The sequence below is a fragment of the Cupressus sempervirens genome, chromosome 8, assembly GCF_028749045.1.
Source record: "Cupressus sempervirens isolate cs-2001-9-10 chromosome 8, ASM2874904v1, whole genome shotgun sequence".
Classification (NCBI taxonomy): Eukaryota; Viridiplantae; Streptophyta; class Pinopsida; order Cupressales; family Cupressaceae; genus Cupressus; species Cupressus sempervirens.
Genome location: NC_143125.1, coordinates 709,644,819 through 709,669,051, shown reverse-complemented (window position 1 = coordinate 709,669,051; position 24,233 = coordinate 709,644,819).

Here is a 24,233-nt window from a genome sequence, read left to right as displayed (position 1 = left end):
ACTATTGTAAGCCTTAACTAGCCAACTTTATACTACAGTACTAAAGTTTGTGGATATTGTCCCCACCCTAGTTTTACTTTCTATTTGGAAGCTTTCTAGGTCGCCAAATCTTGTTTTAAAGTGTTCTATTTGCTTTCATACTTTTCAATTTCTCATGCATGTAGTTAGATCAAAATTCATTTAAAGGATTAACTGCTAGTTGGGATAAAAGTTTTATAAGTTACTAATTCACCCCTCCCCTCTCAGTAACTTATCTTGTCATAATATTTCCAACATCTATGAGAGTGTGGATCTAGACTAGCTAGTGTTTGGGTTGTATCTTGAGGGATCTTGTAGAACTATTATTGTAATTGCTTTTGTATTTTGGCCATAACCAAGAAGGCCTTATATCCTGGCACATTGCATGTAAATAGTTATTTTATGAATAAAGTGTTGCATTTGATATCAGATTATGTATTTTGTCTTGCATTTTTATTGTGTGGTTATTTTCTTGGGCTAGGACATTTCTTTTTGGGATTCTCCTATCTTGCACTATGTCAGTTGAGCTTTTGTAGAGTTATATAATTTTTTTTGAAACACAAGAGTGTGAAGTCTTATAGTGTTGTAGATGCTCTTAGTAGAAGATAACTTTTATTGATATAGATGCAAATTGAGGTGGTTTGGTTCAAGGAACTCAAGAACTTGTATCTAGAGGATCTTAATTTTAGTGAGTCTTCGAATGCTTGTATATAACCTGTTACACTTGACAAGAGAAAATGGTTTGATTTCATTATCCAAGATGGTATGTTGTTAAAAGGAAGTTAGTTATGCATTCCTAGAAGTTATATTATAGAATCTCATCAAAGAGAAGCACAGTGGAGGGTTGGCTTGATACTTTGATAGAGATAAGACCATTTATTTAGTTGCTAAGAATTATTACTAGTTGCAGAAGGCTATGAAATTTTTTGCACAGAGTTGTAGCATATGTTAGATGGAAAAAGGAGTGAAGTAGAATACTGGGTTGTATCAACCATTACCTTTACCACAGAAGCCATGGGAGGATGTCAATAGGATTTTGTTGTTAAATTAACAAGAACATAACAAGGGTACGATTCAATATTTTTGGTGGTTGAAAATTTTTCAAAGATGACATATTTCATTCCCTACAAGAAGATGATGTTGTTCATGTGGAAGAGTTGTTTTTCAAAGAAGTTGTGAGACTATATTGTTTGTCGCAGAGTATGGTTTCAGATTGAGATACCAAGTTTGTTGGGTATTTTGGGCTTACATTCTAGAAGACATTGAAGACAAATTTGATGTTTAATTCATCACATTATCTATAAACTGATGGACAAAGTGAAGTTGTGAATCATAGTTTGGGGAATTGGCTGAGATGCTTGGTTGGTGATAAACCAAAGTGTTGTGATCTGATTTTACCATAGGTGGAATTTTCATACAAAAATTTAGCCAATAAGAGTACTGGTAAATAACCATTCTAGACTGTATATGGGAATAGTCCCAAAAATGTTTTTGAATTGAGACAATTGAATAAAAGAGAAATATGTAGTGTGAAAGTAGAAGAGTTTGTTGAACATTTGAAGAACATCCATGAGGAGGTGAGGAAATATATTATTAAGATGAATGCATAGTATAAAGTTAAGGTGGATGTGAAAATGAGGTATAAGGAATTTTAGATTGGAGATAAAGTCATGGTTCATTTGAGAAAGGGGTGTTTTCCACTCAATACATATAATAAGCTAAAAATGAAAATGTTTAGACCATTAAAGATAGTGAAAAGGAATGATTATTGAAATTCCTATGAAGTGGAGTTTCCTATTGAATTGAATTTTCACCATTATATAATATTTCAAATTTTACAAAGTATTATGAAGGAGGTGAAAGAGATAAAGTTGCAGAACCATAGTGGAGTATTCTAGCAGCTACATCAGCTATAAAGGAGATTGAGGAGATACTTGATAGTAGCGATGATAAAATTACAAGGATCAAAACTTATCAAGAGTACCAAGACAAATGGAAAGGGGGGCCAATAGATGATTTCATAGCTAACAAGGGAGGAGGTTAGCCATCTTGGTTTTCCTCTCAATACCTAAGACGTGATAGGATTTTCATAGTGTAGAGTGTCTAATGCAAGAGCATCTTGGCTGTAAGGGAAATCTTGCATCACCCAAAAATATTTCCTTTTTGTTTCTTGAATAAGGGCTTTCACAGTGCAAATTTCTTTTTTCTTGAGGATTTCTATTTAATCAGTTATCAAACGAGCTTGAAATGTCCTAATGTTGGAGGTGCATGTTCATCCTAGATATATCATCCTATTAGTTGAGGCTCAGTGCTATATCATGAATATTCATGTATTTATTATGAATTTCTTTTGTGTAATTTTGATATAAAAAAATTAGGGTCACCAGTGAAGACCTTAGAGGGTCGAGATGAGATTCAAAATGGGATCAACTAGAGCTTGCACCATCCAAGCCCTATAAATCAAAAGATGAAGATTTTGAAAACTTTTTATAATAGCCATTTAGAGAAATAATTTGAAAGTTATTGGACTTCTCAAATTGGGTCAACCAAAATTTCCAAAATAAGTGTCAAAGGTGTATTGAGCTAACTCTATCTATAATTTTAGAGTTAGTCAATCTCAAGGGTTAGGGTTTGATGTCTAGAAACTTCTCCAGTAGTGTAAAAATGCCTATTTAAGTAATGCAGTTACATTTTCTATGACAACTCTGGGTGATAGTTCACATCTCAGTGTTGTAAATTATTGTAAGGTGCCCATGTGGGTTTGCATATTGTATTTCAAAATTTTATAAATCTACATTTGTAGCGATAATAAGAATCCCATATTTTGTTCTCCCCAATTGATATTTTTTCTTTTTATTTATGTGTTTGTAGTATTAAGAGGAGCACCTTAAATCAAGATCTTGGGATTTTCATTTGTAGCTACAAGGTACTCCTCTTGTGTATTTTCATAAACAAATATAGTTTCTTCATTCATAACCCCTTATTCATCATCTAAACATTCTTTTATTTCATTTAGAGCCTTTCCATTTGTATAGAATACAAAATTGTTTGGTACTAAATCTTCATCATTTTTGTCATCCTCAATGTGAATAGAATTATCACCTCCTTGAGTTGTATCTGGTTCAATTTGAACATTATCAACATTTTCCTCTGACAAGTCTTCTTTCTTATCTTTATCTAGGCCAATAATTTATTTTTTGGACTCATAAACATCAACAATAGATGTGTCAGTCAAACCACTACCCACAATAGTGTTTCTAGAAATTCATTCACTCCTTCTGACAGGTGCATCAAAATTTATTTATTTTGAAACTTTTCTTCTTTTCCTACTTGAAGTTTCTCCTTCCATAGGCACTGCAGGAATCTCTTTTGATAAACACTTCCTCTTAACAAGAGGAAAATAATAAATTTTAATATATTCTATATCTTTTGGGTTTTTTCATTGTTTAGTGTTTCCTTCTACTAGTTCTTGAGCTACTTCCTTCTCATTTCTCCTTAGAGAAGACCTAGTTTTGACAATAGACTTAGGAGTAACAATATTTTCAAAAGGAACAATTTTTTCCTTCACTTTACTAGAAGTAGATATAGTTAGGGATTTCTCAACCTTTTTCCTTTTTTCTCAACATAGGGTTTTCAATAGAACCAAAGGCTAAAGTTTTAAAATTTTCTATAATTTTCACAATACTTGTTATTGTGGCAACTCTTCTTCCTACCCCTTGACCCCTAGGTCTTAAACTAATTTAAAAAAACATTTATTCCTATGCAATAAATAATCTCATGAAAAACATAAATTTCTCTTTAAAGTCTGTCCAACCAAGAATTTAATCAAACAACAATGTAATACATAATTGGGCTTACCTTCCTATACTATTTAGACACTTTCTTCTTTAAAAGGTTGAACAAGAAATATGAAAGATTTACTAACATATTATCATGTTGGAAATAGTTAAGGAGTTTAAAATGAATATCATACAACCATTATTGGCATCCCTTGCAAGTGATGCACTACATGATATACAAAGAACATTTTTTTTATAGTTGTTGGACATAAATTATTCTTCTTCTTTTTTAGGCAAAAGTGGCAAGCCAAAAATATTATATAATCTGGTTCAAAAAAGGTCAACTAGGAAAGAACTAGCAAGAAAACCTAGCATCATCCCTTCTATTTACATCAATCATAGTTTTCAAATTTATAATTTTGACTCCAAAATAGGAGCAAAATTTTTTACAGAGTGGAGAATATATTGTCTCCCTCTAGAAAATATTCCAAAAAAAGAAAATTGAATTTGGTAAGCATATACCAATTTTAACAACATTTAAAAATAACAAAATATCACAAAAATCAAAACATACACTTTCATTGATTATTCCTCCATGGCATCGCTTCCTTGAAAACCCCTGTTTTCAGCACCTTTGAAATCATTGCCACTCGAAACAATTAGACCTTCTTGAACATTGGTTGTGGCATCACACCCCTAGCCAACATGCTCAAATTGTTGCTTATCTGGAGACCATCCAAAACCTCTTCAAGCCTATGAGGAAGATGGTTGTAATTCTAAATTTGGCCCCTGATCCTAGACATTCCACTCTGCAACTCTAGTCGGCTGAGTTTGCTCAATTTCAAGGTTCCAAGTGGGAAACTTATTTGAAAATCTCTATAAATCCAACAAAGAAAAAACCATTTTCTTTACCCTTTCCTCAAAATCAAAGCCAAGTGCCATCTTGATGTGCATATGGCTTCGATGCTCATATGATTTTTTCAATGCTTCAAATACCACCAAACACTCATGTCTATGCAACAATTGAGAATGAGAGAATAAACTCCCTACCAACACCTTTCCACTGCATAAATTATACCTTTAATAGGCTATTGAAAGCTTGTTCTTTGTAACAAACTTTGGCCAAACAAATTTATTAGCTAGTGCATGTAGATGAAGAGGAGATTGAATGATATCCATTGCATTTGAAAGAAACATTGACACCATATTCAAAGGATAGAAGAACTGAATCAATGTTGAAGATAGAAACTCCTCACTAATGACTTGTCTAATAGCCCTCCTAATTGTTGGTGAGTGAATAATAAACATAATATCTAGCACTAAATCATCAATATCCTTGGGTAGCACTATTTCCCCCAACACTCGGTGTTAACCAAATGTGATAGTTTTTGGGCAGCATTGATCGATGTTGCATATGACAATCTTTTACATGGAACAGAAATGTCTACCTCTACTTTTAGCATTATTAAAACCATGTATTGCCTATCACATATTCACTAGGCACTGATATATATAAACCCTTTGTGATATGATAAATACATAAATGTGTAAATTTTGCATATCTTCCAGCATGTAAAATAATAATACCTCTACATTTCAAAAAAAATCACACATCATGAAGCCATGTGAATGTCAGAGAATAAATGTCCTGTCTATCGCCAGCCAAATGTACTTTCAATCCTCCACACATTTGAACTTAAATCATATGTGATGAAAATCATGTTACCTTAGTAGTCTATTTTTGCAATAATACAAAAAACTCCTTCTTAAATGAAATCGTGCATCCTAATATGGCATGGCTTTTATTATAATAATAATCTTTTTTAAGTGCTCATACTTTTCAATGATTGATCATGGATTGAGAGATGAGAAATGTACTCCATCACACCCTAGATTGGAAACATGATCTATTCTTGTTCCCTTCTTTTTATCAATTTTTGATCATCTATCTATATGCAAGGTAAATTCAGCCCTAGTTGGGCTTGGGTCTAGATCTTCTTCAAACATTTATCCTTCTTGTGGTAGAGTAGAGACTTCTATAGTTATAATTTCACTACACTAGACACTCTAAGTCCCTTAAATATAGAAACCCCATTTTGAAGAGAATTCAAAAATTCAAATGCAACCTCATCATCATATGTAGTAAGCATTAGTTAAGACTGCAACCATCCTCAATCCTCAAACTTAGGATGACCATCATTATCATCTTGAAGGATTATTATATGAAATGTAGGTTCATGATGGATCAATTACCCACCATCACTTATATTCATTTTCTCTTCAGCTCCCAAATTGGCTAAGAACCCACACACACACAAAAAATAAAAAAACTCAAATTTGTAGAGAAACCAATTTTAAAATGTACAAATCAACACAAGGTTATAGATAGTGTTATTGAAAGTTACATGAAGAATGGCTTCTAAATATAAATAATTCATTTTTTTGGAAATAATGTCATGTCATGATTAATATTTTAACTGATTCATTTGTCATTTTAATGAATGCAACCTTTTTTGACAAGTTCACATGAATAAGTTGTCAAATCAAATAAAGTCGTAAGGCTCGTTTAACAAATTGATATGTCATTTTAATAATAATGCCAAATTTAAACTTTGTGTAAAAATGATCAAAGTAAATGCATATTTAATAAAGAATATTGCACACCACCCCCTGTAATTTAAAATAAACCATGGGTCTTGCCACGCTAACATCAGTAACAATAACTATGCACAAATTAATATTAAACTATAAAATTAATTAAAATTATTCATGTACAAAGGAAGTAGTACTTACCTAGCTTCATAATTTAAGGTTGAAGTGAGGATGACTTGATGGAGGTGAGGTGGATTTATTGTGGTGAATGCGGAATCACTATTATGCGTCTTTGATCAAAATTAAAGAGGACACACAATTTGGGTAGACACTACTACATTTGGGCCCAAATTGCAATAGCAGGCCATCACAATTGCAACAGCCACCTATTTCCCAAGTGATAGTACCATGAATTGGCTCCCATCAAATGGGCGTCAAACTTTTGCTATCACAAATTTTGATGACATGGGAATTTGTCACAAGTGCAATAGATTAACTGTCATAACTTGAAAGAGGGAAAGGGAAAAAGTTCATCTTCACTCTCCCAATTTCAATAGTAGACTATCACAATTATGACAGTGTAAGATTTTAGTCCACCATTGTAATTATGATGGATTTGCGATAGTCAAGTTGTGGGAGTGATGCCTATACATTGAAAAAGGTCATTGCAAGTGTGATGGGTATGTGGTAGATGTGCTATGGGATAGATGGCTCTTTGTTGGAACAAGTCGTCACAATTGTGACGGATAGAAAAAATATTTTTAAAAGAATTTTTTCTTTTCCAATGAGAATTATCAATTATTTTTTAAAGAAGTGAAGATCAATTATACATGACTGACTTGTATATTCAGTGGGAAAATGTTCTATTACAAAATACCATGGGACCATAGGCAAAAGAAACCATAAATTTAAATCTATTTGAATTATAGTAGCATATTAAATTATGGCATCCTTCTACATTGCATGAAATCGATAGATTCACACAATTAATTTTCATGCAATCATATGTTAATGTTGAGGTTCACTTAGTTTTGAGAATAGTTTAATATTCTCTACTAATCATGACCAACCACATCAAAGTAGAAACTCATTTGGCCCTACCCACCCCCCTTTCCCCACTAACATCTAAATTCCTCATTAGCATTTAAAACTTATTTGAATTCATTAATAAATTTCATTCAGTTCATTAATAAGTTCCCCATTAACATTGTACCATTGATTTTATAAACTTGTGAATGCCACTCTAAATCAAGAGTGCAAGTCCAATTGTGTTCTATATGCATGGAAAACAGATAGAGCTGAAAAAACACACCATGTCTACATTTATTTAATAGGTCTATACAAACTTGTTGATTTTCTTCAGCTCCACTAGATGTATGCATATGAATTGAGATTTCATTTTGAACTATGTCATCCTTCTAAATTGCCTAAAAACAAGATATTCACATAGTTAGTTGCCATGCAATCATAGGTTAATGTTGAGGTTTACTTGGTTTTGAGAATAGTTTAGTATTGTTTACTAATTTGGACCAACCACGTGAAGGTGGAAGCTCATTTGGCCCAACACACCCCCCCCAAACATCTAAGTTCCCCATTAACATCTAAAATTCATTCATTCCATTAATAAATTCCTTGTTAACATCATACCATTGATTTGATAAACTTGTGAATGCCACTCTAAATTGAGAATGCATGTACAACTACATTCTATATGCATGGACAATAGGCAGAGATGAAAAAATCCACCACATTTACATTTATTTAACAGGTCTATGGAAACCTCTAACAAAAATGCAAACCTATTGATTTTTTTTCAGCTCCACCTGAACTCGTATGCATATGAATTGAGATTGCATATTCAACTATGGCATCCTTTTGCATTGAATAAAACCAAGAGATTCACACAGTTAGTTGTCATGCAATCATAGGTTAATGCTAAGCTTCACTTGGTTTCAAGAGTAGTTTAGTATTCTCTACTAATCAGGGCCAACCATGTGAGGGTATAACCTCATTTGGACTCATACCACCCCACCTCAACAACTAAATTCCCCATTAACATATAAAATTCATTCATTTATTCCATTAATAACTTCCAATTAACATCATACCATTGATTTGATAAACTTGTGAATGCCACTCTGAATCAAGAATATATGTGTAGTTGCATTCTATATGCATGGACAATAGGCAGAGGTGAAAAAACCCACCATGTTTAAATTTAATTAATTGGTCTATACAAACCTCTAAAAAAAATTTAAATCTGTTGGTTTTTTCCAGCTCCACTTGATGTCATATGCATATGAATTGATATTGCATATTGAACTATGGAATCCTTTTGCATTGCCTAAAACCAAGAGATTCACACAGTTAGTTGTCATGCAATCATAGGTTATTTTTTAGCTTCACTTGGTTTCAAGAATAGTGTAATATTCTCTACTAATTAGGACCAACCAAATGAAAATGGAATCTCATTTGGCCCCACCCCCCAAACATATAAATTCCCTATTAACATCTAAAATATTTAAGAAATGATCAATCTTTAAAGTACCTTGAATATCATCATCACCTCCTACTACTCTCAAGGGAAGTCCATATTCATTTCTCATGAGAAATTAATCACAATTCTTTAGTGATTCCCATACATCTAACCCAGGTACATCTAGGAATGTCCTCATCATGTCCTACATTAAAAAAATTGAATATTACAAAATAGCCCCTAAGAAATAATAGTTCAAGTTAAATAAACACATGAAAAATGAGAGAGAAAAAGAGGAATCTATTTACCAATAGGAATTGCCATCGTATCTATGGTCATGCTACATGTTAAGTGAGTTTTATTATTTTTCTATTGTTCCAAGATCTCTCTATTTATATACATACATACATAGACACACACATAAGTATGTGTATGTATAAATATATACACATATATATCCATATACATACATACATACATATATAAAGATGACAAGGGCATGATAATGAGATGTAGAGATCATAAGGGTACGATAACAAACTACAGTGATCACAAGGGCATGGCAATGAAATCTTAGATCTCCACAATTGTCAAGGTCTCTCTATATACATAAATACATAGACACAAAAATAGGTGTGTGTGTATTTATGTGTGTGTGTCTATACACACACACACACATATCTATACATACATACATACATACATATATACATATTTATATATATTCATACACACACACACACACACACACACACACACACACACACACATATATACATACATACATACATAAATCTACATATACAATTTTACCACCTTGGAAAATTGTATTTGATCTTGCTAACTAGAAACAACTGGTTGTTCCCGCTATGACATGCTTTTGTAAAATTTCATGCAAACTCTGCCCATTTTTCCTAGTCTACATTAATTTTCTGAAGGATCTTGAGGTAAGTCACCTATCATAGGTTGAGTGGTTTTATTATTTTATTATTTGGATTCTAGAATATTTATGCAAATGGATCAAATTTTCTATTATGCGAAGATCCTTGTATATAGACATACATATGCACACATATGTGTGTATGTACACACACACACACACACACACACACACACACACACACACATATATATATGTATATGTATGTATGTATATGTATATATATGTATATGTATGTATGTATATGTATATATATGTATATACATACATACATATATACATATACATAAATAATAGTAATATGTGTATTGCATCTACATTTTCCTTCTCATTACTTATAAAATTGTTTCAAGGTTGGGAACGACTTCAACATCATTTGCATGGTTTAGAGGTAATTTTTAGTTTGTGGTGACTAATTAGGAAAGTACTGTACATACTTCATAAATTATTTGGGATAAAATTTTTGGGCCATGGCCAATGTATGGATGACATATCGCTGACATGTTGTAACCCTAAAGCAGCATAAAATTACTTGTATAAAAGGGATTAGGGTTAGGGATTGTATTATGGTTGTGATACAAAATATGCTTCTTGTAGCATTATTGAGCTGTAAGGGATTATAATTTTTAATTAGGTTGTAATCATTGGATCGTAATAATATCAGACTTGTTATTTGGTGGACATAGCCTAGGGATTGGGTGAACCACATTAAATCTTCGTGTCTTATGTTCTTTTCTATATGATCTATTATTTTCTATAATTGGTTATATTTGCATGTAATTGTTATTTTTGTCTATGGTTTAATCCTAACAAGTGGTATCATAGCAATGTTGTTCTTTTAGTTTTTATCTATAGGAAAGTCTTGCAGTTGAGTGGATATCTCATGGTTGAGTGCGAGTGATGGCAGACAAGGGTAAATTGAGGGTTGATAGGTTTAACGGGCAGAACTTTCAATTATGGAAGATGCAAATGGAAGACTATCTTTATTACAAGGATTTATGGAAGTTGTTGGAAGGCAAAACCAAGAATCAAGGATCTATGTCAAATGATGACTAGGATCTTTTGGATAAAAAGGAAATTGGAAGCATTCAATTATTCCTAGCACCATTGGTGGCATTTAATATTACAAAAGTGAAGATGACAGAAGAGTTGATGCAAACCCTAGTGAAACTATATGAAAAGCCCTCCACTTCAAACAAGGTATTTCTCATAAAGCATTTATTTAATATAAAAATGGTAGAAGGTGGATCTATTATAGATTATTTAAATGAGTTTAATACTATTATTGGTTAGTTATCTTCTATGGGTATCAATTTTGATGAGGAAATTAGGGCTCTCTTGATTTTGTGTTCTTTTCCTAAAAGTTGGAATGACTTGGTAGTGACTGTGAGTAATTATGTTCTTGGATCTAGTACCATAAAGTATGATGATGTGATCAGTGTTATTTTGAGTGAGGAAACTCATAGGAAAACTTTAGGTGGATCTACATTAAAAAATTTCTTTGAATGCACAAAGTCTAGGTAGAACGACTAAGTGAGAAAGTAATTCCAAAAATTGTGGGAAATCAAGAGGAAAGTCAATGGGGAGGAGGTCTCAATCAAGAGGACCGAATGACTACTAGTACTATGGGAAGCCAAGGAATAAAAAGAAAGATTGATGGACTTGAAAGAAAAATGAAGGAGATAAACCAAATGGAGACAAGGAGGTAAATGTGGTAAGAAATAAATCTGAAGAGGATGCTTTGCTTTAATCTTTAGAAAGTGTTGATGATTCATGAGTTTTAGATTTTGGTGCTTCATTTCATACTACAGCTCATAGAGGTTATTTCATTGCTTATTTCCAAGGGGATTTTGGGCTTGTTTATTTGGGGGATAATGAACCCTATCAAAGTGTTGGAAAGGGAAAAGTTAAGATTAAGTTGTATAATGGGAATCATTGGCCATGTCATGAGGTAAGACATGTTCCAAGGCTAAGTAGGAATTTAATTTTAGTACAGGAACTCAATGATGGGGGTTGTGTAGTTATTTTTAATGATAAAAATAGAAGGTTTCAAAAGGTTCCCTTGTAGTAGAAAAAGGTGTGGAAGTAGGCAATGTATATCTTTGTACAAGACATATTGTTCCTTCTACTTTAATTGTTTCAGAGAAAGTGGAATGTTTAGGAACAATTGCTATAGTTGAGCAGGGAGAATAAATAACTATTATAAATTTTGATATAGCATTCTAGCACAATAGACTTGGGCACATGAGTGAGAAAGGTATGAAAGTACTTCATTCAAATAAAATTTTAGCAGGTCTAAAATGTGTTAATATAGATTTCTGTGAAAGTTGTGTGTTTGACAAACAAATGAGAGTGAGTTTTGTGAAGAATGGGAAGGAAAATAAAAGAGAGAAATAAGAGCTTGTGCATACATATGTATGGAGACCAACTCAAGTATCTTCCCTTGGTGGCTCACATTATTATGTTACATTTATTGATGACACAACTAGAAAAGTATGGGTTTATTTCCTTAGACAAAAATTTGATGTCTTTCAAACTTTTAAGAAATGGAAATGCTTGGTTGAAAATGAGACTGGTAAGAAATTAAAATGTCTTGGATCTGATATTGATGGTGAGTATTGTAGTCATGAATTTAAGATTATTGCTCCACTAATGGTATTCGTAGAAAGAAAACTGTTCCAAGGACTCGACAAGAAAATAGAGTGGTTAAATGCATGAATAGGACTATAATGGCATGTGCAAGAAGTGTGAGGTTGCATGCTAGGTCACCCTTAGACATGTGGGTGGAGTCTATTAATACTATTGTTTATTTGATAAATAGAGGTCCCTCTACTCCTTTGCATTGTGGTATTCTAGAGGAAGCATGGACTGGTAAGAACGTGAGTTATTATTTTCTCAAAAAAATTTGCTGTGAAGCTTTTGCTCATATAGATTATGAAACTAGAACCAAGTTGTAAGCTAAGTCAAAGAAATGTATATTTTTTAGATATGACATTAATGAATTTGGTTATAGGCTTTCGCATTTTGAAAATCATAAAATTGTAAGAAGTAGGGATGTCATATTCAATGAGAAAGTGTTGCACAAATATTTGTTGTAGAAACATGAGAAAAAAGAAGATGATTATGTAGTGTTGGATAATACACCAAAAGATGATGTTCCAGCCATTCCTCATGATGTGCAACAATAGCCACAATAAATACCACATACACTAGTGAATACTAGATGGTCAACAAGGCAAATTAGACCTCTTGAAAGATTTTCTCCCTCTTTGTATTCTATTTCCTCCCTCTTTATATTCTATTTTATTAATAGATCCTGGTGAACCTAAATGTTATGATGAAGTTATGTAGGTGGATACTAAGATTCAGTGGGAGCCTATAGTGAAAGATGAAATGAACTCTTTGTTGAAGAATAAGACATGGGATTTATGCAAGTTTCTTGTAGGTAAAAGAGCTTTATAGAATAAGTGGGTTTATAGGTTAAAATAAGAGGATGGAGGTAAGAAGAGATTTAAAGCCAGGTCAGTTGTAAAAGGATTTGCATAGAAAAAGGGCATTGACTTCTATCCATAGTATTTTAAGTCTTGTGCCTACTAAATATTTGCATTTAGAGTAGCTTGATGTTAAAATAGCCTTCCTTCATGGTGATTTGGATGAAGAGATATATATGGCTAAGCCACGGGGATTTGATGTCAAAGGTAAGGAGAACTCAGTGTGCAAATTGAAAAAAAGTTCATATGGCTTGAAGCAAGCACCTCAATAGTGTTATCTAAAATTTGATAGTTTTATACATGAACATGGATATAGCAGGTGTCATTCAAATCGTTGTGTTTATCTTAAGAGGTTGGATGATGATAGCTACATTATTTTATGTTTATATGTTGTTGATATGCTTGTAGCTGGGTCTATCATGGATCACATTAAGGGGTTGAAATGCCAGTTAGTGTTGACATATCAGTCAATTTTGTTATTAGTGACATGCACTTATTTAGATTTTGTATAGCTACCAAGCTCATTGAATAGATTATAGTGTTTTACGTGTAATTCAGTAGCCATCGAGTTCTATAGTTGCTACCAAGTCTTTTGGACTAATTCTAGTGGTTACTAAGTAGATTCAGTTAGTGTGAAGTCATGTAGTTGAAACCAAGCATTTCATTGTATACCACTTTAATCAGTGGTTACTAAGTTTGTAGTTCATGTGATGTGAAGCCTATGTTTACTAAGCATTGTAGCACCTATCAAGTTTACAATTTAGGTGATGTGAAGCTAGTGTTAACTGAGCTAATTCATGGTAACTAAGTGATTTAGTGTTTGTCGAGTTGCACAATATCTACCAAGTTACCAGTGTAGATTGAGTTCAAGACTACTTGAAAGTGATTAGTATGAACTAAGCTTCTACATCTACTAAGAGCATGATATTGTCAAGCAATGACAGTGGATGTTGTGTATCAGAACCTCACTAAGTTAGTCTTTAGAACCTGAGTATCTTCATGTGGGCTAACTTTGTAATATTTGTGTTAACTTGTGTCATGGAAAACTTTGTAATTTTGTGAATTGGATTGGTATATATATGTGATGTATTGTATCATATCTAATGTATGAAAATGTAAGCAAGAGCAAGTAAGTGCAAGAATGTGAATGTGTAAGCATATGTATTTTGAATGCAATAGATAAAGAATTATAAAGGCTATATCATTACAAGGAGTAGGAGTGAAAATCTATCACAAAAAAGTGATTAGTACACTAAGGAATCTCTATTAGCAAACTCAGTTGCAAATCAAGGATCTATTGCTTCATCCTAATAGGTGAACCAATCAAAATCCTCTAACAAGGTAGACCTAACAATCTTTTCTAAATATCTTTACCAAGTGTATACTTCATTGTATGTTTGTAAATCCTCTCACAAGGTCAACCTAATAGTCCTATTTGCTCCTAGCAGGGTAGATCATCAAAAGTGATCAATGTAAGCCTTAATAGGCTAACTTTAAGCTACAGTACTAAAGTTTGTTGGTATCATCCCCACCCTAGTTTTAATTTCTATTTGGAAGGTTTCTAAGTCACCAAATCTTTGTGTTTAAGTGTTGTGGCTACTTTCATGTTTTTAGCTTCTCAATCATGCAATTAGCAGACATGATGAATTAAGTATTAATTGATTTATTGAATTAAAAATTGAAATTGTCAAAGTTTTAGAAGTTACTAATTCACCCCTCCCCTCTCAGTAATTTAGCATAGTCTTGAATATGTCCAACAATTGGTATCAAAGCTTTGTGGTTCTCAGGAGAAAGTGTAACAGGTTAAGCAGAGATCAAAAATATTGAGATATTCAGATTTGACAAAGCTATTGACAATGAAAAGTTGGATCTATAAATGGCCATTGCTGAACTCAAGAAAGCTAAGGAGCAACTTTCCCAATCCTTGAAAATAAGAAAGGAACTTGCAAATCAAATTAATGATTATCTTTACATCAAAGAAAGAATTGAATATTTTTACCCTTCAAGTTGTTTAGATGAAGCAAATGATGCAATCAAAGAACTCTTAGAAAAGAATGGTTCCCTACAAGAAGAAGTAAGAAAGTTGAAAAGAGAACAAGAAATTCAATAAGTTTATGTGAAGTCTTGAAATAGAGAAACAAGATAAAAGAAGAGATGGATGGAAGTAACAATGAGATCTAGAACCAATCCCTTTAGCAAGCAGACCTTATTGATCAAATTTCCAATGCAAATGAGGAAATCATGAGCTTAAGACTTGAAAATAAAAGAATAAAGAATGGTCTAAATCTTTAAAGACAAATCAATGAAAGAATAAAAAATGAGTTGAGATCAAAAAAAAAAATTAGTGAAAGATTGGGAAATGACCTAAACACTAAGAAGAAAATCAATGAAAGAATGATGAAACCACAAGCAGACATGGATCAACTAAATGAGCAAAAAAATTATAGGAAAAAAGGAAATGTAGGAATTGGATAAAAAGAAGAAGGTGAATCCTCCAAATAAGGTGCTCAAAAGAATCAAAGACCTACTTGTAATCACTATGATAAGATAGGTCATACATCAAATAAATGTTGGAGTAATGGAAAAGCAAAGTTCAATGGAAAATGCTATAATTGCAATCAGGATGGTCACGAGGCTAATGAATATAAAGAGAAACCTAAATTTGAAGACAACTATCATAAATGTAAGAAACATGGACACAAGGAATCAAACTACAAAACAAAGACATTTAATCTTGTAAAATAGATTGTGAAAGCAATAATTGGTTGGGATTACAATACCTAGTGTAGATGTCATTACTATGGAGAATTTAGACACATTGGTATGAATTGTGTTAAGCATCATATGAGGAAAGGAGATACCACTAAAAGATGTTTCATTTGTAAAAAACTTGGTCATCTTGCTGAGAATTGTATGAATACTGATAAAATTGAAGATGAGAAGAAGGCAAAGGTTGAAAACATTCAAAAGCAGATGAGACAGCAATAGATTTCTAAGTCTACTGAGGATACTGGTCCAAGTAATGATGGTCAAGTCACTCAAGAATTGGGTGACTCTACCATTTCTAATTAAATTCTCAAGGGAGAATTGGAACCAGGCTATCAAAGGAGACATCTGAATTAGTTCTAGTTGAAAGGTGACAAAGATCCAAATCCATATACAAGATACAAAGGGATCACTAAGGAAGATCGATATTAGTTATTATTGAGTTACCTTTTCTATCGAGTAAGGTTGGGTCATAGACTCTAAGAAGAAGGGTTGGGAGTAAAAAAGGCTCTTATAGTTATCAAATCATGGAAACTTTGCCAAGTGATCAATACAGAATAAAGGATGATAGTTTGTCAAGCATAATGTCATCTCATCTATCATCATATCAAGCATGACTGGAAATTTTTTAACAAAAGGCATGGAATTGAATTCATTTCTCACCATAAATTTTCAAGTGCTATTGCTAGGAGCTATTCTCTGTGCAATCAAGAAACTTGAGTGAATTTCCTACAAAAATTTTTGATGTTCTCTCAAGCTATCAAGTGAAAATGGCATAAGTAGCAGCAAGGTCAAGAAAGGTTCTGACATGTTGGTTTGAGGTGTTGAATGGAAAGTGTCATATTTTAAGGTCATGCCCGTATTTGCTAAAACCCTAGACCCAAGCGAAGCTCAATCTCAAATCCCTCCCAAGGTACTTCTTGTTAATGACATTTGAACTCATTTTAAATGTGCAATTCAAGAAATTGGTACTCTAGAGATGGATGATGCCCTAGGTTAGTTATGTGTTAATGGAACCTTGAAACTTGAGAATCAACAATTGGAAGCAAAAGGATTAACTCACATTCCCCATATGCCCTAAGAGTTTCAAATAAAATAGATTAGGTATATCCTTAGTTGGGTGCAAAGTGGACAACTGTGGTTAGAGCAGCCAATATTGATAACTAAGAAAATGATTCATTGAATTACTAGCCTTCCCATGCTTTTCAAAGACAAAACAACTAAAACCCTAGGTCAAGAAGATTTGGAAAAGAAAACCCTAGACAAGTGGGATGGCAAAGGTATGAAAATAAGTTGTGTTACTAATGCACAGTTGAAGTTTGGAATTCATGTTATAGCCCATAAGATATATAGTTCAAGTCATCTTAACAATGTGTCATGTGAAGTTGTGGATTTGGCATATAAAGTGGGGTAAGTACACCAAGTTGTGGTGCCAAAAGGGGGGTATAAGTGGACACCTTTTTCCTGAAATCACCAATTTTTGGACTTCAACAAGAATTTGAAGATAGTTACGCTCAAAATTTTAAGATATGACAAAAACAAAAGTCATAGTCCTCTAAATCTAGTTTCTAAACTACTAATTTTTTTTCAAAATGGTTTAGTTTTAGGTCTTCAAAAAAGGGGGCCACAAAAAGTGGTACTGTTTATTCCAGAAAAACATAACATAGTACAAAGTGTGGCCCCCCTAAAATTTTAACTTTTTTTTTGAAAATCTTTAATCGCTCCAGTCAAAAGTTACCTAACACTATGTAGTTTATCCTAGATTTTTTGGGTAATTTTATAATGTGTATTTTTTTTTTTATGAATTTTTTAATCAGACACATCCCAAAAATATGAAATATTTGTGTGCTCCCCCTAGAAATGATTGAAAACTAATCTAAAATCAAAACTTGTTTTTTTCAAAGTGTTTAGAATGGAGTCTAGTTTCTAAAAAACTAAGTTTTTGCAAACTTCGATGAATGAGCTAAAACCTACAGCCTAATTAGTACATGTTGGTTTTTGAAAAAAAATGGACATACATTCAAAAGAAATTATAGATGAAAGGCCTGAAATAGTTCAAATAAAAAACAAATTATATGGTTGTGTAGCTAACACAGAGACCTAAAATGTCATGTAATCTGATTTTATCGATGCTCAACCACGAGGAAACTGGAAGGAGAGCACATAAGAAAAATCAATCATTTTGTGTATGTTTGCAACAAAACACATCTCAGATCAGTTTATAGACTCAAAAGCTTTGGGTTGGATCCCCCAGGCAAAGCCAAACATTAGGCTTGGTACAATGTAAAGCTTTAAATAGCGCGTGTGCCCTATAGTGCATGCACCCTATAGCACGCACGCACTATTTAAAGTCTTTTAAATTTACTTTTAAATAGTGTGTATGCACTTTGTAAAAAAAAATTTTGAAAAGTGGGCATGCGCTTTAATGCATACGGACTATAGCACGTACGCGCTATGGCTTGGCACACCCAAGCCATAGTGCATGCGCACTATAGTGTGTACGCACTATAGCATGTTCGCACTTTGCAAAACTAGAATGAGAAAAAAAGCTGTCATCTTTTTTGCACCACAACTTGGTGCACTTACCCAGTGGTGAAGAACAACTTATCTTATGACCTTGCTATGTTATTATTCAGACAATTCAATAAGAATATGGAAAGTATTAGAACTTCCAAGAATAACCCATGCAAATCCGGTTCTCTATTAACCTGTTTATTCTTTTATGTCCAAATGTTATTTCCTTCCAAAGGCACTATAGTCTGGAGAAAATATGTTCCTATACTGTACCAAATAAATCAATATATTTCAGAAATGGGTGAGAATTATGGAAACATCATTGACAACTACTTCTATGTGTCCAAAGATTAAATGAACAATATGCATTTAGAATTCTGAATAAGTTAGTTGAGGACTACAAGGATGATGTCTGCTTCATGGTGGACTTTGATAAAGTATACACCCAGCGATTAAGCCTAGAGTTGTGTGGGTCAAACCTCTTGGCTATGAGGTAAACATTGATGAGACCAAGGATATCCTTGAAGCCCTTTTTCAATGAACCTATTCATCCCAAGGCCCCTTATTTTGGTACTTATGATGAAGCTAAGGCAAGAATGGAGCTAGAAATAAAGCTCCTACAGGCAGTTAACAAAGGAAAGAGGAGGATAGCCAAACTAAAATTTAGTGCACCTCTCATGTTAACTGAGGGCAAAGGTGAAGATGAGAAATAGGCAAAGGATGAAGAAGAATCAAAGAAAGAAGAAGAAACTCTAAAGAAAAAGGGCAAGGTGATCATCACCAAGCCTACAAAATCATCCACTACAATCTTCACAAGGAGGTCAAACAAGAAAGGAAGTGACATTGTTTTCAGCAAACCTCCACCCACCTTTCAAGAAAAATTGAAGCAAATGGAAGAAGGATCTAGAATAAAAAATTTCAAATCTTTGAAATATGAGACTAAGATAGAGGTGGAGTGGAAACAAGTAGAAGAATTGGTGCTAAGAAAAATGGGTAAATGGAAGTACTCACTAGACTAGATTGCCTCTCGAGTCTCTAGTGAATTGCTAAAGAAATTAAAGCAAAGATGGGATTTTTCCATGCAAATAGTAAAAGACATTTATGCACAATTCCTAAGGTAGTTACTACCGAGCATATTAGATGCTAAGATTAAAGAGTCTTTTAAAAAAATGAAGAAAAACTAACACTATTATTTAATACTTGTTTAGTTTTGATCATTAAGGGTATAGAGCATGTAGCTAAGAATGCTTCAAAAAATTGGAAGAACATTTATCATCTTCATAAACCAAGTGAATATCCAATTGAAGTAAAATATGTTGATGAAGAAGAGGATAACGAGAAAGATGAGGAGGAAAATGTTGAAGAAGTAACTCATTTTGATAATGAGGAAGATGAAGAGGATCAAGGTGAAGAAGCTACCGAGGAAGATAAGCAAGATGATGAGGAGACTGACCCAGTAAAGATAGTTTTTGTAGTCATTCCCTCACTTCCTCACTCCCCAAGAAAACCTTTGACTACATCAAGTATGGAGATAGCTTCAACAATTTTGGTTGTGACTACTACAGATACATCAAATGTCCAATCACTCCTTTCCCCAACTCAGCTCAGCATATCACTAATAGAACAAGTATGGAGATAGCTTCAACAATTTTGGTTGTGACTACTACAGATACATCAAATGTCCAATGACTCTTTTCCCCAACTCAACTCAGCATATCACTAATAGAAGTGACTTCCACTTCATCAACTGAGCTACAAACTCCCTCTTCATCTATTGAGTTAAGTTCTTTAGTCATCACCTCTCCAATTTTGACCTCTTTAGTTTTGTGTGCAAAATTTTTGAAAGGAGATAAAGGAAGATATAGATTTGGATGAGAAAATAGAAATTCCCAAATGGGATATCTACAATCTTTCTATAGATCAAATGCACATATTTGGTGATCTCCTCCAGAAAAATGCCAAACAGAAAAGATTGAGAGAGGAAAGAGATAGAGAGTACAAGATTATATGTAATGCCCCACCAAGGGATCCAAAGAATTAACCTAGAATTTCACTAAGTTTGGTAACATTTTTTTATATTTTTTTTAAATTTTTAATAACATGAAAGTAAATACCACATATAACTTGTACATAATAACGGAAGCAATAGAAATGTCCATCTAAAAGTAAACATAACATACATAACCGATTTCATTCTTTAAGAATACCTTAACATTGAGTTACATCTAAACTAACTAACATACATGAATCCATCTAGTACAACATCCACATGAATAATAATGATAAGTCCAATGTTCATACATTACATTTCCAAATGCTCAATCATCCACTGTACATGTCACAGGGTATGAAGGGTTAAAAGAATATACATATGTGAAATAAGGTACATCATCCTATTCCAATCCATGATACATCAAAGTAGAGATAATCACATGATACATCATCATAAAAGACATATACATCCATCATAGAGATCAAACAAAATAAACTAAGTGCACGGTTCCTCCCAACCGTAAATAGCATCATTAGACCATCATGGATCCTAGCCATCCCTCCGTGCATAACATTCCAAAGCACCAAAGAGATCATCGGTATAAACATAGGGGTAAGTGCACAAAGTTGTGGTGCCAAAAGGGGGGTATAAGTGGACACCTTTTTCCTAAAATCAGAAAATTCTGGACTTCAACAAGAATTTGAAGATAGTTACGCTCAAAATTTTAAGATATGACAAAAACAAAACTCGTAGTCCTTTGAATCTAGTTTCTAAACTACTAATTTTTTTTCAAAATGGTTTAGTTTTGGCTCCTCAAAAAAGGGGGCCACAGAAAGTGGTACTGTTTATTCCAAAAAAACATAACATAGTACAAAGTGTGGGCCCCCTAAAATTTTAAATTTTTTTTTGAAATTCTTTAATCGCTCTAGTCAAAAGTTACCTAACACTATGTAGTTTATCCCAGATTTTTCGGGTAATTTTATAATGTGTATTTTTTTTTTAATGAATTTTTAAATTAGACCCATCCCAAAAATGTGAAATATCTATGTGCTCCCCCTAGAAATGATTGAAAACTAATCTAAAATCAAAACTTCTTTTTTTCAAACTGTGTAGAATGGAGTCTAGTTTCTAAAAAACTAAGTTGTTACAAAATTCGATGAATGAGCTAAAATCTACAGCCCAATTAGTACATGATGGTTTTTGACAAAAAATGAACATACATTCAAAAGAAATTATAGATGAAAGACTTAAAGTAGTTCAAATTAAAAATAACTTATATGGTTAGATAGCTAACACAGAGACCTATAATGTTATGTAACCTAATCTTATCGATACCCAACCACGAAGAATCTTGAAGGGGAGCACACAAGAAAAATCAATCATTTTTTGTATATTTGCTGGAAAACACGTCTCAGACCTGTTTATAAACTCCAAACCTTTGGGTTGGATCTCCAAGGCAAAACCAAGCCTTAGGCTTGGTTATAATGCAAAGCTTTGAATAGCGCGTGCGCCCTATAGTGCGCACGCCCTATTAAAATGCTATTGAATTCGAGGTAGTGCGCACGCGCTATAGTGTGCACACGCTATAGTGCGCACGCACTATTGAGACCTAAATTGCAAATCAAAACCAAGAGAGAGCTAGGGGGTGGGGCGAGGGAATGGCTATTTGTGTGTGTGAGAGAGATAGAGAGAAAGTAGGGGATGGGAGAGGGGAGAGAGGAAGTGAGAAAGAGTAGGGGTGGCAGAGAGAGTATAGGATAGGAGATAGAGGAAATGTGAGAGAGTAGGGGTGGTAAAGAGAGTACAAGATGCAAGAGAGAGGAAGTGTGAGAGAGAGAGTAGAGGTGGCAAAGAGAGAGTATGGGATGGGGGAGAGAGATTGAAAGTAGCGGATGGGAGAGAGAGGAAGTGTGAGAGAGAGTACAAGTTGGGAGAGAAATATTGAGAGTAGGGGATGGGGGAGAGAGAGAGTAGGTGGTGGGAGACGGAGTGGGAGAGGAAGAGCGAGAGAGAGGAGGATGGGAGTGCATTTGTGTGAAAGAGAGAGAGTAGGAAATGGGAGAGGGGTAAGATAGAGTAGCTTGAGAGAGAGTAGGGATGGAAGAGAGAGTAGGCGATGGGAGAGGGAGTGGGAGAGGGAGAGAGAGAGGGGGGATGGAAATGTGTGTAAGAGAGAAAGAGAGAGAGTGTGAAAATGTGAGAGAGGGTAGGGGGTAGCAGAGAGAGAGTAGAGAGGGAGAGAGAGAGGGAGAGAGAGAGAGAGAGAGAGAGAGAGAGAGAGAGAGAGAGAGAGAGAGAGAGTAGGCGGTGGGAGAGGGAGAGTGAGTGAGAGAAAAAGTAGAGGATGGGAGAGGAGAGAGGGGAGATGGGTGTGTGTGAAAGAGAGAGAGAGTAGCGAATGAGAGAGGGGAGAGAGAGATATAGAGAGTAGGGGATGGGATAGAAAGAGAGTAGGAAATGGCAGAGGGAGTGGGAGAGGGAGAGAGAGGGTGGATGGAGGAGAAAGATATTAGGAAATGGTAGAGGGAGTGGGAGAGGGAGAGAGAGGGGGGATGGAAGTGTGTGTAAGAGAGAAAGTAGGGGATGGGAGAGAGTGTGAGAGAGAGTAGGGGTGGCAAAGAGAGAGAGTGAGAGTAGGGGATGGGAGAGAGAGGGAGAGAGAGAGAGAGAGAGAGATAGTAGGAGATGGGAGAGGGAGTGGGAGGGAGAGGAAGAGGGGGAATGGAAGTGTGTAAGAGAGATAGAGTTGGGGATGGGAGAGAGTAGGCAATGGGAGAGGGAGTGAGAGAGAGAGGGGGGGGAATGGGAATGTGTATAAGAGAGATAGAGTAGGGGATGGGAGAGATTTTGAGAGTTTGAGAGAGAGTAGGGGGTGGTAGAGAGAACTTGTATAGGATGAGTGAGAGAGAGAGAGAGAGAGAGAGAGAGATTATGAGAGAGAGTAGGGGATGGAAGAGAGAGAGTGAGAGTAGGGGATAGGAGAGAGAAAGTAAAGAGTGAAAGAGAGTACTTGAGAGAGAGAGAGAGATAGCAGGTGGTGCAAGAGGGAGTGGGAGAGGGAGAGAGAGGGGGGATGGGAGTGTGTGTGACAAATCTAGAGAGTAGGGGATGCGAGAGGAGAGAGAGAGGCGGGGGATGGGAGTGCGTGTCTATGAAAGAGAGAGAGTAGGGGATGAGAGAGGGGAGAGAGAGAGTAGGGGATGGGGGAGAGGGAGTGGGAGAGGGAGAGAGAGAGAGGGGGAATGGGAATGTGTGTAAGAGAGACAAAGTAGGGGATGGGAGAGAGTGTGAGAGTGTGAGAGAGAGTAGGTCGTGGCAGAGAGAGCTCGTATGGGATGGGAGAGAGAGACTGAGGTTAGGGGATGGGAGTGTGAGAGAGAGTAGGGGATGGGAGAGAGAGAGAGTGAGAGTAAGGGATGGGATGGGAGAGAGAGAGAGAGAGTAGAGAGGGAGAGAGAGAACTTGAGAGAGAGAGATCTAGTAGGCGGTAGGAGAGGGAGAGGGAGACAGATAGGGGGGATGGGAGTGTGTGTGACAGATGTAGAGAGTAGGGGATGGGAGAGAAGAGAGTGGGGGGATAAGAGTGTGTGTTTCTGTGAAAGAGAGAGAGTAGGGGATGGGAGAGAGTGTGAGAGTGAGAGAGAGAGAGTAGGGGGTGGTAGAG